We start from the raw sequence: 13,557 nt of genomic DNA on the forward strand, positions 1-13,557 counted from the left end.
GCTGGAGGCGAGATGCTGTAGAAGCCCGCGTATCGTGCGATATTGGTGCGCGTTAAAGCGAGCTCCGGGTGATCGAAATTTTCCCAGCACTCCAGTACGGCGCCCTTCTCGCCCGTAAAACCTTAGAAATATTATTCCACTCCCACATAAAATGTCGTAACGAGAAAAAGTTGCCCACTTGCTTGGTATTTAACCTTCAGGTACATGCAATGTATCGAAAATGTACTGTTTATCCGGGTATTTGTTCACAGTATCAGGTGGTAAAAGAAGATGTTATCTGAGCGCGACACTAAAAACGCGTGACAGGGGAAAGGGAAACCATGTGGCCTCAAGAAGCAAAAAAAAAAGAGCCTGTCTACTTTTCTGACAACCGCGATGAGGTGGACCAGGTACCTCATCAGGAAGAAAAGGCGATTGATATCTTGAAGAAGCACGTACATATTCACTCTAATGCTTGTAGGCTGCAAAATGCATACGCGTTAGCCCTCGAGAGCGTGCAGACAGCCCGCCCCCGCTAAGGCAGAAATAACATGATACATTTTTTTTTCTTTAATCGAAGTAGCAAAATAATTAAAAATGTAGATTAGCCCATCAAGCCCGTAGGCAGGATTTTTTTTTCGGGAAGGGGGGGGTGGCAATGAAAAACAATTGTTTTTGCCATTTTACTTCGGTAGAACACCCCCTCCATCTGAATTCGTGGAAGGGAATGGCGAGCACCTAGCCCCTACCCCCCTCCCCTCCATCTGACTACGGGCCTGTGGCGCACAATGCAAGCTCTTAACAGCCATTGTTGCCCCTGAAGTGAGCGCACACAGCAAGCGCCAATTTAACCAGTCATATTTCGTAAACAAAACAAATGAGGACATAAGTAATTGAAACCGTGTTTTGACCAGTGTAAACGCTCTTCGATAAAAAAAATCTTGCCATTTAGCTATTTCTTTCTTTTTTTACGCTCACTGTATGCAAAAAATCTTGCAGAGAAATGTTGCTAAACCCTTTTTTACGTTTTACAGTGTACTGAGTGTTTCTGTGTAAAATGGTAAATGCGCAACAGCGCATCAAAGTTTGCAAGTTTTTTTTTATTGCGGTAGCAATAATACGAAGACTCCCCGCTAGATTTTGCCGGCAGCGTCGACGTTATTCTTCACCATATATATATATATATATATATATATATATATATATATATATATATATAATGAGATCTAACAGACAGTAATGCCAAGGAATGTACAGGGGAAGTTATTAGAACCAATGGAATGTAAACGAGAAGAAAGAAAAGTGGATGAAAAAATAACCAGCCATGAGCAGGGATCGAACCTACAACCTTCGAATAACGCGTTCGATGCTCTAACCACTGAGCTACCACAGCGGCCTTCTCTCCATCCACTTTTTGGGGTTTATATGTGAATTTAGCATCGAACGCGTTATTCGAAGGTCGAAGGTTTGATTCCTGCTCACGGCTGGTTATTTTTTCATGGACTTTTCTTTCTTCTTATTTACATTTCATTGGTTCTAATAACTTCCCCTGTACATTCCTTGGCATTACTGTCTGTTAGATCTCATTATTAATGTGTTAAAACACGGAAATACGAGCCCTTAGGTATACACTTCTCTTCCTTATATATATATATACATATATATATATATATATATATATATATATATATATATATATATATATATATATATATATATATATATATATATATATATATATATATATATATATATGTTTCGACTTCTTGTGCCGCTACTGCTGGAGCCTCCAGCTACTTACTGCGAACTCATCGCACCGAAGAGTTCGCAGTAGGCCCTAATTATGTCAATATTTTCATGGACATACTCAAAAACGAATTTCTGACAAGCCGTTCGCTTAAACCATTGTACTACAAAAGGTACATAGACGATATATTCATGATTCGGCAGCACGGTGAACCTCATCTCTTATCGTTCATTCACGATTTTAACAACGCTCATCCGTCCATTTCATTCTTTCATACCTACTCAAGACAATCTATCAACTTTTTTGAAGTAACAGTGACGATGTGTGACGGCCAGCTTGCCACTGAAGTTTACAGAAAGCAAACTGATTCTCAACAGTACCTTCATTTCAATAGCAACCATGTCAAGCACTCTAAAACCAGCATACCCTATAGCCAGGCCCTTCGTTTTAAAAGAATATGCTCCCAAAAAAAACAATTTTAATTCCAGTTTTGCGCAGCTTCAGAGTGCTTTATCAAAACAGAAATACCCTTCCAAGATTATAGATGACGCCATAAAAGGGGCAAGTAACCAAGACTGCAATGCGCTTTTAAGCACCAAAAATAAACAGCCGGTCTTCTCCAGCACTAACCTTGTTCTAACATTTTCCGCGCCTGCGCAACACGTAAATGCCGTTTTAAGAAAGCACCATAATATACTTCTACAAAGCGAACGACTTAAATCAATTTTCCCAGAACCACCGCGTGTGACGTACAGAAGAGCGCAAAATCTGCGTGACCTACTCATGTCGTCAAAAAGCATACGCAGTAAACCTTACCGATGTTCACAGGCAGACAACATATACCGACACCATACCGATGTTCACAGGCAGACAAAGGGGAGATCAACAAACAAGTTGACGCTCTCCTCAGGCAAGGTGTTGTGAGGCCTTCATTATCGCCCTACGCCGCACCTGTCATTTTAGCAGAAAAGAAAGGTGAAGGACGCACTCGTCTATGTATTGACTACCGGAAACTCAATGCCATAACAAGGCACTGCGCGGTGCTCCCGACCGTGTTGAAGAAATTAGGTGCCTTTTCTCATCTTCTAACCACTACCAGCACCACCACCATAACGGTGCCCGAGTTTCAACCACTTCCGCGTATAGATGATATTCTTGACCACTTGAGAAAGGCGGAGTTTTTCACTACGTTGGAGGTAACGTCGGGATACTGGCATATCCAAATGCATCCTGACGATGTTCAGAAAACTGCATTTGTCACGCCTGATGGTCATTTTGAGTGGTTGGTAATGCCGTTTGGGTTGAAGAACGCTCCGGCTACATTTCAATGGAATGGAATGAAAAAACTTTATTTGGTACATTTGAAAGAACCATGAAATCAATAATAGCGAAACATCAGCTCACCAATGTTAGTAATTACTTTGATGATGTGGTCGTATACTCAGAGACATTTCATGATCATATACGACACCTTGAGGCGCTATTGAAAGCTCTCGCAACCGAGAACGTAAAACTCACACGAAAAAAGTGCCAATTTGCACACTGCAGCATTGAATACCTGGGCCACGAAATTTCACAAGGAACAGTGACACCTAAGCAAAGTAATGTGGCTGCCATACTCAAATTTCCGACCCCAAAACGAAAAAAAGATCTCCAGCATTTTCTGGGTACTGTAAACACCTATACCATCAGTATATCCCCCACTTCAGCGATACCGCTCTTCCACTCACAAAACTACTCCACAAAGGCAGCAAGTGGGTGTGGACAGAAGCATGCGAGCAAGCCTTTCGTGAACTGAAGCAGCGGATAATTGAAGAACCGGTGCTTCGCATATACCACTCTTCGAGACCATGTACTGTGTACTGTGACGCATCTGGCGAAGGCATTGGTGCAGTGCTGAAACAACCTGATGACAAAGGCAAAGAACATCCTGTTGCTTACTATTCCCGCAAACTACTTAAGCACGAGGAGAAATATGCTATTACAGAAAGAGAAAGTCTTGCCATTGTAGATGCTATTAAATGGCATTGCTACCTTCATGGAAAGTCATTCACTGTTGTAACAGATCCCTCTGCACTCCAGTGGCTGAACAATGTTAAAAATCCTCAAGGTCGTCTCTTCCGGTGGTCTTTAAAACTGTCAATGTATGATGTGAACATCAAACATCAAAAGGGCACAAGTAATGTCGAAGCAGATGCGCTCTCCATAGCCCCAATAGTTAATCTTCTGTCACACGACGACCTTCAGCAATGCAACAATGATGGTCCAAAGGGAACGCATTCATTGGAAAATAACATAATCATCATCAAAAGAAAAGGACTACGGAAAATATACGTGCCCCATGAACTACGTCCAACCGTTCTGAAGAATGCACATCAATATTTTGGGCATTTCGGAGTGAAGAAGACGCTATCACTCCTGTCTCCGCAATATTATTGGCCGCATATGGTAACCGATGTTTCCACTTACATTCGGCATTGTGATATATGCCAGAGATGCAAGAAGACGAAAACAAAAAAGTTTGGGACGCTTGAATCACTGCCTCCAGCTGAAGAGCCCTTCTACCTCTTTGCAATAGACACCATTCGAGGATTTTCTGGATATGGCTCGTCAAAAAGGTTTATACACTTGGTTATTGATCATGCGAGTCGCTACATATGGGCGTTTGCTCATAAAAGTGAGAACAGCGATGCCTACGTTTCATGCCTAAAAACGATTTTTTTTTCTTCTGGAAAACCACGGAAGCTCCTTTCAGATCGTGGAACAGGATTTACTGCAGGAATATTCAAGCAGTTTTTAAAACATAATCGTATACACCAACAATTAACCTCATCATCCACAATGCAACGGCATGAACGAGTGGACAAACCAGACTATCATAACGAGACTTAAATGTAAGATCAATGACGAACCACAGAAGTCTTGGACAAAGCTGCTTCCGGAGGTAATTGACGAATACAACAGAACAACCCACGAAGTGACCGGCTACGCACCTTCCTTCCTGATGTATGGAATTCCATCTTATCCTACTGTACTGGGACAACGAGAAGAAACTGTCGAAGAAGCGCGAAAAACTGCAGTTACGAATTCTATCACCTACCACAATAAGAACAAAGTCATTTATGATAGAAAATTTTTTCCGATTAAGTTTTAAGTCGGTGACTTTGTCCTTTACGAGACACCATGGCATCCCAACAACGGCAAACTGAGTTTTGTCATGGAAGAACCTTACAAGATTCTACGCAAGGTCTCAACAGTGATGAGATCAACCGCTCCGTGCTACCCTTAGGTAGAAACTCTGACATTGTGCAGGTTAGCAAACTGCGGCGTTATTTCGTACCTTCTGAACTGAGACTTTCTCGAGGGGAGGGGGAAGTGTGACGCATTAACAAGGTGATTCTAGAAGAAGCCGACGAAGAGGAAGTGCGCGTGCATTAGAATAAACGCATGGCATCTGGACCACGACGTGTCTCTATTTTGTAGCGTCACACACACACACATTATATATATATATATATATATATATATATATATATATATATATATATATATATATATATATATATATATATATATATATATATATATATATATATATATATATATAGCGCACCGCCTGCTGCGACTCAATTCAGTTTCCCCGTCGTCTCTAAATAGTGAGACGCGATCTTTTAATTGTACAGCTGCACCCACAGCAAGAGAACGCGCCCCGACTTCTGCAACGCGCGGTTCATATCGTTAATTACGTCGCACACGCACTCGCGAAATGCACGGTGGACGACGCATCGTTAATTCCTAACTCTGAGACACAATCTTGCACAGCAGCCGCGACTTCTGCAACGCGCGTTTTACGTTCATTCCGTTAATTAAAACGGCCAACGTCGCTCACGCACTCGCGAAATTCACCGCGGACGGCACGAAATCCTCACGAAGAAGCCATAACTATAGGGGCAAATGTTTTTGCCAAATCTGGTGACAATCTGGCAACAAGCACTATGAAATCCAAAGTCTGGCAACCGGGGTACGCAACGCCAAACAGACTTGAAAGTCTGGCAACTAAGGTACGCCACGCCAAACCACAAAACACCTATACATTACCAAACAGAATCTTGCCCAGCGATGCGAAATGAGAAGCATAGAGGAAAAAAAAAAGACAATACAGGACACTCCGCGAAACCTGGCCTCAGAAAGTGCGTCACGACTACGTAACGAACTAGTAGTGCTCTCACTAAACGTCAGAGGGCGCAAGCGCAAAAAAAACAGTTATAATCAATGCAACAAAATTATTTTCACAAAATAATAATTATACGCCCAAATTTGGTATGTTCTTTATACATAAAAACAGCTTATTCAACACACCTTACGTGATTATTTTTCTTCAGCCGTACTGTCATGAACACAACAACAACAACCATCCACCCAGCGACAAGCCCATGCATGAGTGACAGCGAGAAGCTTTCGTCGTTTTCGTCAACGTCGGCTGCGTCGGCGTTTTCGTGCATGAGATAACAGGTGCGGCACGTTTTCAAGCGAAGCTTGTTGAATGGCATGTTGTTGGGCTTGTTGGGTCATTTTTTCAGAAAACGGTTACACCTGCGCGAATAAGACACCATGCAACAAACATAGAAAGATGCACACACACACGTTGCGCTTCGTGTGTGCAAGTTTGTTTCTTACGTGGCATCTCATTCGCGCAGTTGTAACCTTTTTCTGAAGCTTGTAAGGACTGGGAGGTTCGCTAAAAAGAAAGTTTGTGGCTCTATGTGGCGGCTAGACGGGAACATTGTGCAACGTATGCAGTATAGCAAAGGCGGCACGGCGTCAAGCCGAGGCGACGCGTGCTGCGTCTGCCACGGACGCGAGCGTCTGTGCGCTGAGCATAGCTGGGCAGCTAGGTCATAGGCTCGGTGGCTCGGTGCAAAATATTGAGAAGCGTTCGCAGGGCCTCGCATGCTTCACGACGCGTTTCCCGAAGGCTCGGAACACGAATAATTCCTGGTGTGCCGGAGGCAAATCTGGACTAGCCAAGAGGTCATCATCTTCGTTTCTTCGCTAGCCTTGTGCCACTAGTGCAAGCTGCTCACAAATTTTTTTGGCGTTTCCAATATAATTTTACCGCACAAATTTCAACTACGATTTTTCTTCCCAATGTACTGCTGATACTGCGTACGTACGAAGGTGTTCTAAAGTTCCCAGGCCGCGATACCATTGCATTAAAAGGGATAGCGGCCTGGAAACTTCTGAAGATATTTGTACGTGGTCTTGACGTATATCTTTGTAAGTCAGAGTTTTATGGGTCAGAGATGTATCACTGCTTTGTATTGTGCATCGATTAGCTAATCATTCAAAGGGGTTTGTTGGTACACTTATAACGTGCACATATCTTTTTCGTAATTTGACAGCAAAGCATCCACTTACTAACATTTTCAGACCGCGCTGATGCCATGCCGTCCGGCGGTCCAAGCTACGGCAGCTACTGCTGTGTATCGTGGTGCTTCAACAATGGCAGAACCCACAGGAAGCCTGGGACGAGCTTCTTCCGCATACCACGGGACGGCAGGTGTGTTAAAGCTTTTGTATTGTTTGCATGTCTTTAGGCTTACTGTTCGTACTTGCTCAGTGAGGGTAACAATAAAAAATCACTATTCAAGCACTTCCCCTTTCAGCTGATAGTTCATTGCCAATGCAGGATGAAAGCATGGATGCAGTATGCTGGACGTGATGATCTCCTGAGTAAGCCGGCCAGCCTATTGTACGAAACGTACAGGGTTTGTAGCGACCATTTTACTGCTCAAAGTTTCATGGACCCTGGGCACACAAGGCTTACAAGAATGGCTGTTCCCAGTGTGCAACCAGCTGCGCCATGTAAGTGATTGACTGAGACTCAAATATGTGCAATAGCAGCCACTTGTATTGAATCAGTGGCGACAGTTAACTGCCAAGATCTTTGTAGCCGATGGAGAAACCTCACTATAGAAGTAACACTTGGAAAGTCTTAAATTTTGTGAATTGTGGGCTATTACCTTCCTAACAGCAGCTTTACATTTCTGTCGTTTTTTGATGCTCTTGACCTGCGCAACTTGTTTTGAAAGACTTTAAAGGGCTATTTCACGTTATCTTCAAGCCTGAGTGCACATGTACATATACCTTTCATTGGTGAAAGCTGGCACTGTTGATAATTCCAAAAATCACAAATTACTTGTTTCCTAGTTGGTGCCTTCTCTTTTCTTCCACGTTCGACCAATTGATGCATTTGAAAGAGCTGTTTAAGTTTCCCCATGCTACAAGCTTTGTAACTTGTACGAACTGCACATATATGCACGTTCTCTGAGCGTCGCTTCAAATAGTGACTGTGACATGACTGCAGAAGCTGCACTGCAAGGTGCGGATGAGCTTCAGTTTGTGTTATTTTAAGCCTCTTACCGACACATTGTCGTAATTTCATTTCTTCAGGACCTGCGGTAGAGGCTTCAAAAAGCGGCTCCTACACATTGAGGTGCCCCGATAAGCAGGGTGCGTTCAGTGTCGCGATTTCTTTTTTTTACCCAAATTGACTGTTGACCAAATCTCTGCAGGTGGCAGCTCCCTTGTAGCTGGTGAAAGAATTTCTGCTGACTTCGTCTTGCTGGAGAAAACCTTAACCAGTCGTTCAGCTGTCACAAAAGGAACTTGTCTGACCGGTAAGTTGTATGTTCACTTCAACTCCAGAGTGGATCGATATAGAGACTTCCGCAGGCCGCTCGCAAGATTGTTCCGACAGCACTGTTTGAGGCACTGAACAAGCTTCACAAGACTCTCCAGAAGACGTCTCCGCCAACAGCTCCACGCCTGAGTGCCCTAGAGAAAATGGTGACTGTGCTTTTATTGCAGCTCTTTTTAATGTGCTATTTTATGTTTAGGACATTCTGAGGAAACTATCCTCAAAAGGACACTACGTGTGCACTTACAAAATGTAAGTGTGGGCTCTCAGTGATTTTCATTTTTTTGTGCATTGTCAACATTGTGAATGGTTTGTTTTTAGGTAGTGCAATCGAAAACTTTGCACCACAGAAAGTTGTGCACCTTGGGTCTGAAAGAGCGAGGAAAGTGCTCGTATGGGATTAGTTGTTCTTCGCTTTTACATCCATTTTTTGTTTATTGCAGTGCGTTCCTGTGTGTCAGCGACAATGTCTCCATCAATGAAGTACAAGCAAACCATTAAACATCTGCAAGCCAAAGTAGCAGCACAGCGGACCCACCAGTATTTCACAATGCTCAAAGCATACCACGTCCCCAGCAAACTTTTTGGAAATCTCACTGTGCCATCAGAACAAGCTTTTGCATACGTACAACTGGAATCTCACTTTCTTGCCATGATTGAGGCCACTGCACATCACCTGAAAGTGTGCGATGTTTTGTATCACCATCTGTCAAGTGTTGGCGATTTTCATTTCTGCTATGCTGGGTGTCGCGCGAAGTTTCTGAAAATGTTTTGCCGGGTTCGTTTATGGTGCGGTTTGTGAACCGAAACTTAGATAGGGTTAGGTTCCAGTCTTCAATCTCAGGCATACAGCTTGACAAGTTCAAAGGTTAGCAATTAGCGGCGGGTTTACACTAAAGTATTCGAGTTGAGCCGAATCCTGCAATAGCTTTGTTATGTTATTACTTCGTTTCAGCAGACTTCATTATGGTCTTATATGCTTATATTCAGTTCAACTGGACTAACCACTCCTTCGTTGCATATATTGTTTAGGTTACCCGCTATGAGGAGTAGGGACACTGTGTATTCGCTCGAAATGATTTGCATGACCTTAAAAAGAATGTTGGGTATCCTGTCTGTATTTTTGTAGCAAATGTGGGCGAACTGTACACTTTACTGTTGGTCGCTTGGTCACTGTGTATGCTTTATTTATCTCTCCAGCTCAAGTAATATATCGATAATAAAACCGCTTGTTGAAATGTCTTCGAGCTGGTTAGGAACACAGTATGAAGTGGGCAGGGTTCAGGTTATCATGCTTTTCGTGTTTTAGCTTCTCATCAACCTCCTCATCTTGCCCATCAAAATTTTCAAAAGAATACCCAAACTTGTAGCGTTTGATGGGGCTGCGGACGCTGCCATTTTGTTTTTACATAGCTTGTGAGTGATAACGTACGATGTAGAGCCTTTGTGAAAAATAATGAGCCAAAGTGGTTTCCTTCTGCTATTTATTAGCCCTGTAATACCGCTCTCGTAGCACCAATTAAGGTCCACAATTCTGGATAAGTGATGACTACAATCTATTTTAGCTCGCAAGCGTCACAGCAACACCCAGACGCAAATCACTTGGGATCTTAAGTTTTTGATGAAGGCGACGCATAAGAAGAGCCACAAAACCTGCCAGTGTTGTAGCATAAAGTTTGTCTCTCACGTAGTTAGCAAGCTGCAAAGCCCTACCTTTCTGAGGACAAGCAGGCATCAAGTCTGCTTTTTTTCATTTTGGGCAGCTGTTCTTAAGCACAGCCAGCACACTGCACCTTTGCCTTTCTGCTATATTGTGTCGTGTGGTTTCTGTGCGCTCTTTTTTTTTCTATGCATTATTTCGGTTAACCCCAGGCGTGATTCGCGACTTCATTGCTGTGTATATGTCACTTCTTCCTTCATCAGCATTGTGCGCTGTGTTTTTGCCATAGATCCTTACTTACCCACTGGCCCGGTGTGTCATACTTCACCAGCTTCTCGGCTTCTGCCAACTCTAGCGATGTGTGCGTTGTCTGTGTTCTCTCTGTATTTGTTACAATTTATTTGTAAGGCGAGATGCATTTGTTGTCTACCTTTGTCATATTGTGCTTTTTATATTCTCAGACTCTACATTGCCTTTGAATAAAACATTGCGGATACTCTGTCTCTTTGACTGATATATACATTGATCACTTGTTCCAAAAGAAAAACACAAGCACGATGAATAAAATGGTAGTGAATTATCATTACCTGCATCTCTTTTTATTATAACTTAATCGAAATAAAAATTACGTCACGACCAATTCGCACGAATCACTGAACAAAACAGGGAATCGCTAAATCAAAACGACCTACAAAAACTATCCATTTGGGCAATGAAAAGTGGTCTGAAATCATGAACTTTCGTCATAGCCAAACGTCGGTTACGCAAAGTAATTCAAAACTTGCGCCAGTGAAACCGAAACGGGAAGCGCACGCCACTTGCTCTCACCAACCACCAGGTGTGCTAGGGTCGATTGGGCCGCTGGGGTCTACGGGAGTGTCCACTCTTAACCTTTTTTTTTTATTTCTCTATGTGAGAAGCACGAATATCTGCAGCAGCCCCTCGATAGACTTGCAAACCAAGAAATTTTGTTCACATAAGGAGCTAGAGGCCGCGCTAATATTAGGAGAAAAGGACGCAGGTGACAGCGCATTTCTTCTAAGTCAAATGCACTTCGAAATCTACTTGTATGCCCTACATATAAAGAGCCCGCCCTGGTAGGTGTTCTGTAACCCGCCTCCAGCCGACGTTTTTTTTTTTTTTTTCTTGCTTCACTTCACCGCGATGCGCACCTGTAAAACGGTGAAGCGTTGACAGCACGCGCACTGCCATACTACAACACGTGCGCAAGCAAGGGGTTCGCGAGTAGTGAATTTCGGAAGCAAATTCAATAACTGAATTGAACCCTTAAACGAACCTAATGCTCTTCTGATAGTTTTCAAATAGTAAGAAAACCTTTTTTAAAAATAATCCTAGAACTCCACAACAGTTTACTTGAAATAAGTATTCACAAATTGTCACCAAATAATACTACAATTATGAAAACTGTGATAAGCTTGTATACAGCAGCGACTAGAGCCTTTGAAATACTTTTCAACTGTATGTCGAAATACTGCAGCAACTACAGTATTCAAGTTAAAACTCTGTTGCCAGCTTATAAATAAGATTGTGGCCTAAAATCTAAACAATTTTGAACTAAACACCATGCATGCAGCTAAAGGTTTATTGAAAGGGGAAAAATTACCACAACATATACCCTGGCATTGAGCATGTAAAAATCAAATGTTAAAAGCTGTATTAGGGTATAGCTGTGTCTGTAGGAACAATTTACATGAACAAAAGACTTGCATGTGTTTTTATTCATGAAGCTGAATGCAGCCATATTCCCTTACTTCAATGATGACGACAGGAAATGATTAATATGATACATCTCCACTATAGTAAAAACAGAATAAAAGTGCAGGTTGCAGCAAAATTTCTTTATCTGGTTAATGCTTATAGCATCAATAGTGTTGCTAATACATGAGCTGAGTTTATAGCGGCAATTCAGGGGTTACAAGAAAATAAACCTTCACCAGATCCCATGTTTTGCTGCTTTAGCGTTGTCTCATAGGGGCCAATCATTTTTAAAATATTTGGTATTTCATATATGTGCCACTCAGTTCAACTAGCGAATGCTATTTGATTCGTTATTAAAACATCCGCACACCCTTAGTGATTAGTATTGTTAACAATGACCCACCATCTTTTTGTGTGAATGTGATTCGGCATCTGTATACTTCATGCATGCTGTTTTGTTGTGCTGTATCCCATTCCTCATTGAGCACACCCTTGCACATGCCTCAAGGTGCGTAACTAGAAAAAAAGGAAATGTACCTGGCAACAAGTGATGACAATTCGTGACATGAAATGGAAGTAAAAACAGAAGTGCATTTGGCTAAAATTGCGCTGAATCTTGTTGTCCATTAGCAAGAAGGATCAGTTTATGCCACATCTTTTTTACTCTTAGCTTACATCAGTATACTAAGCATGAGCCTGTTCATAAGCACTCGTTTATTATTGCATTATTTGTGCAATAATTATAAAAAGGCAAGGTCAGACAGCACAATTAACTCTGCTGAGATAGGAATCAAATTAACATAGCAAATTACAAAAAAGTACTTTCTATAATTACAAGACAGAAAATGCAGTGAGTGCCAATACATTTAGGCAAATCTTGCCTAAATCACGAGTGGCAACTTGGCTAAATTTTAATTGTTAATATCAATGAAGTGCATTTTCTGAAAAGCTTTGAAAGCATTTTCTGGCTCAAGTTGAGTCATATGCCTACATACTCTGGGTGCTCTGTCACATAAAAAATAATGAAAATAAATGCAACATCTTTAAATGTTGCCCTGAAAGAAAAAAAAAGCAAATGCAATATGTTAATTGTTTTTAGGTGAGAATTCTAATTATTAGATCATTAAGGTCATCACAAAATGCGTGGAAAATGAAAATATTACTTGCCTTTGCGAACTGCTTGGGGAATGTGAAATCCACATTTATTACTACAACAGCTAAGTGTGTTTCTATATATATTTGTCACGGCAATAACACATGCATCACAACACACCACATTCAGACGTTTTTTGGCCTTTGGAGATAAAAATATCTTTTTACTCGGGATAAATTTAGCACATAATTGACAAGCCTGACATGCATATTGCCACATGTGTTTTATTTCGATAAAATCGGTTTTCACACACTAACACTCTAAAGCAACACTGGACACAGGCGGCACAGCAGTGTTCAAGAAGCTCCGCAATAACTTGAAATCACACGGTTAAGTTTGTCGATAGGACGCGAATAGTGTAGAGCTTACGCAGCCACTAGCAATAACATTGGAATTTTTTATAGCATATGATTGATTTGATTGATATGTGGGGTTTAACGCCCCAAAACCACCATATGATTGTGAGAGACGCCGTAGCGGAGGGCTCCGAAAATTTCCACCACCTGGGGTTAACGTGTCAACAGCATATGTATTAAAGCAGACGCGTTGTACTGTTTGGCTAATTATTGATGGCCAACGCACTGTTTACCGCTATCAGG

The sequence above is a fragment of the Rhipicephalus microplus genome, chromosome X (assembly GCF_043290135.1).
Source record: "Rhipicephalus microplus isolate Deutch F79 chromosome X, USDA_Rmic, whole genome shotgun sequence".
NCBI classification, from domain to species: domain Eukaryota; kingdom Metazoa; phylum Arthropoda; class Arachnida; order Ixodida; family Ixodidae; genus Rhipicephalus; species Rhipicephalus microplus.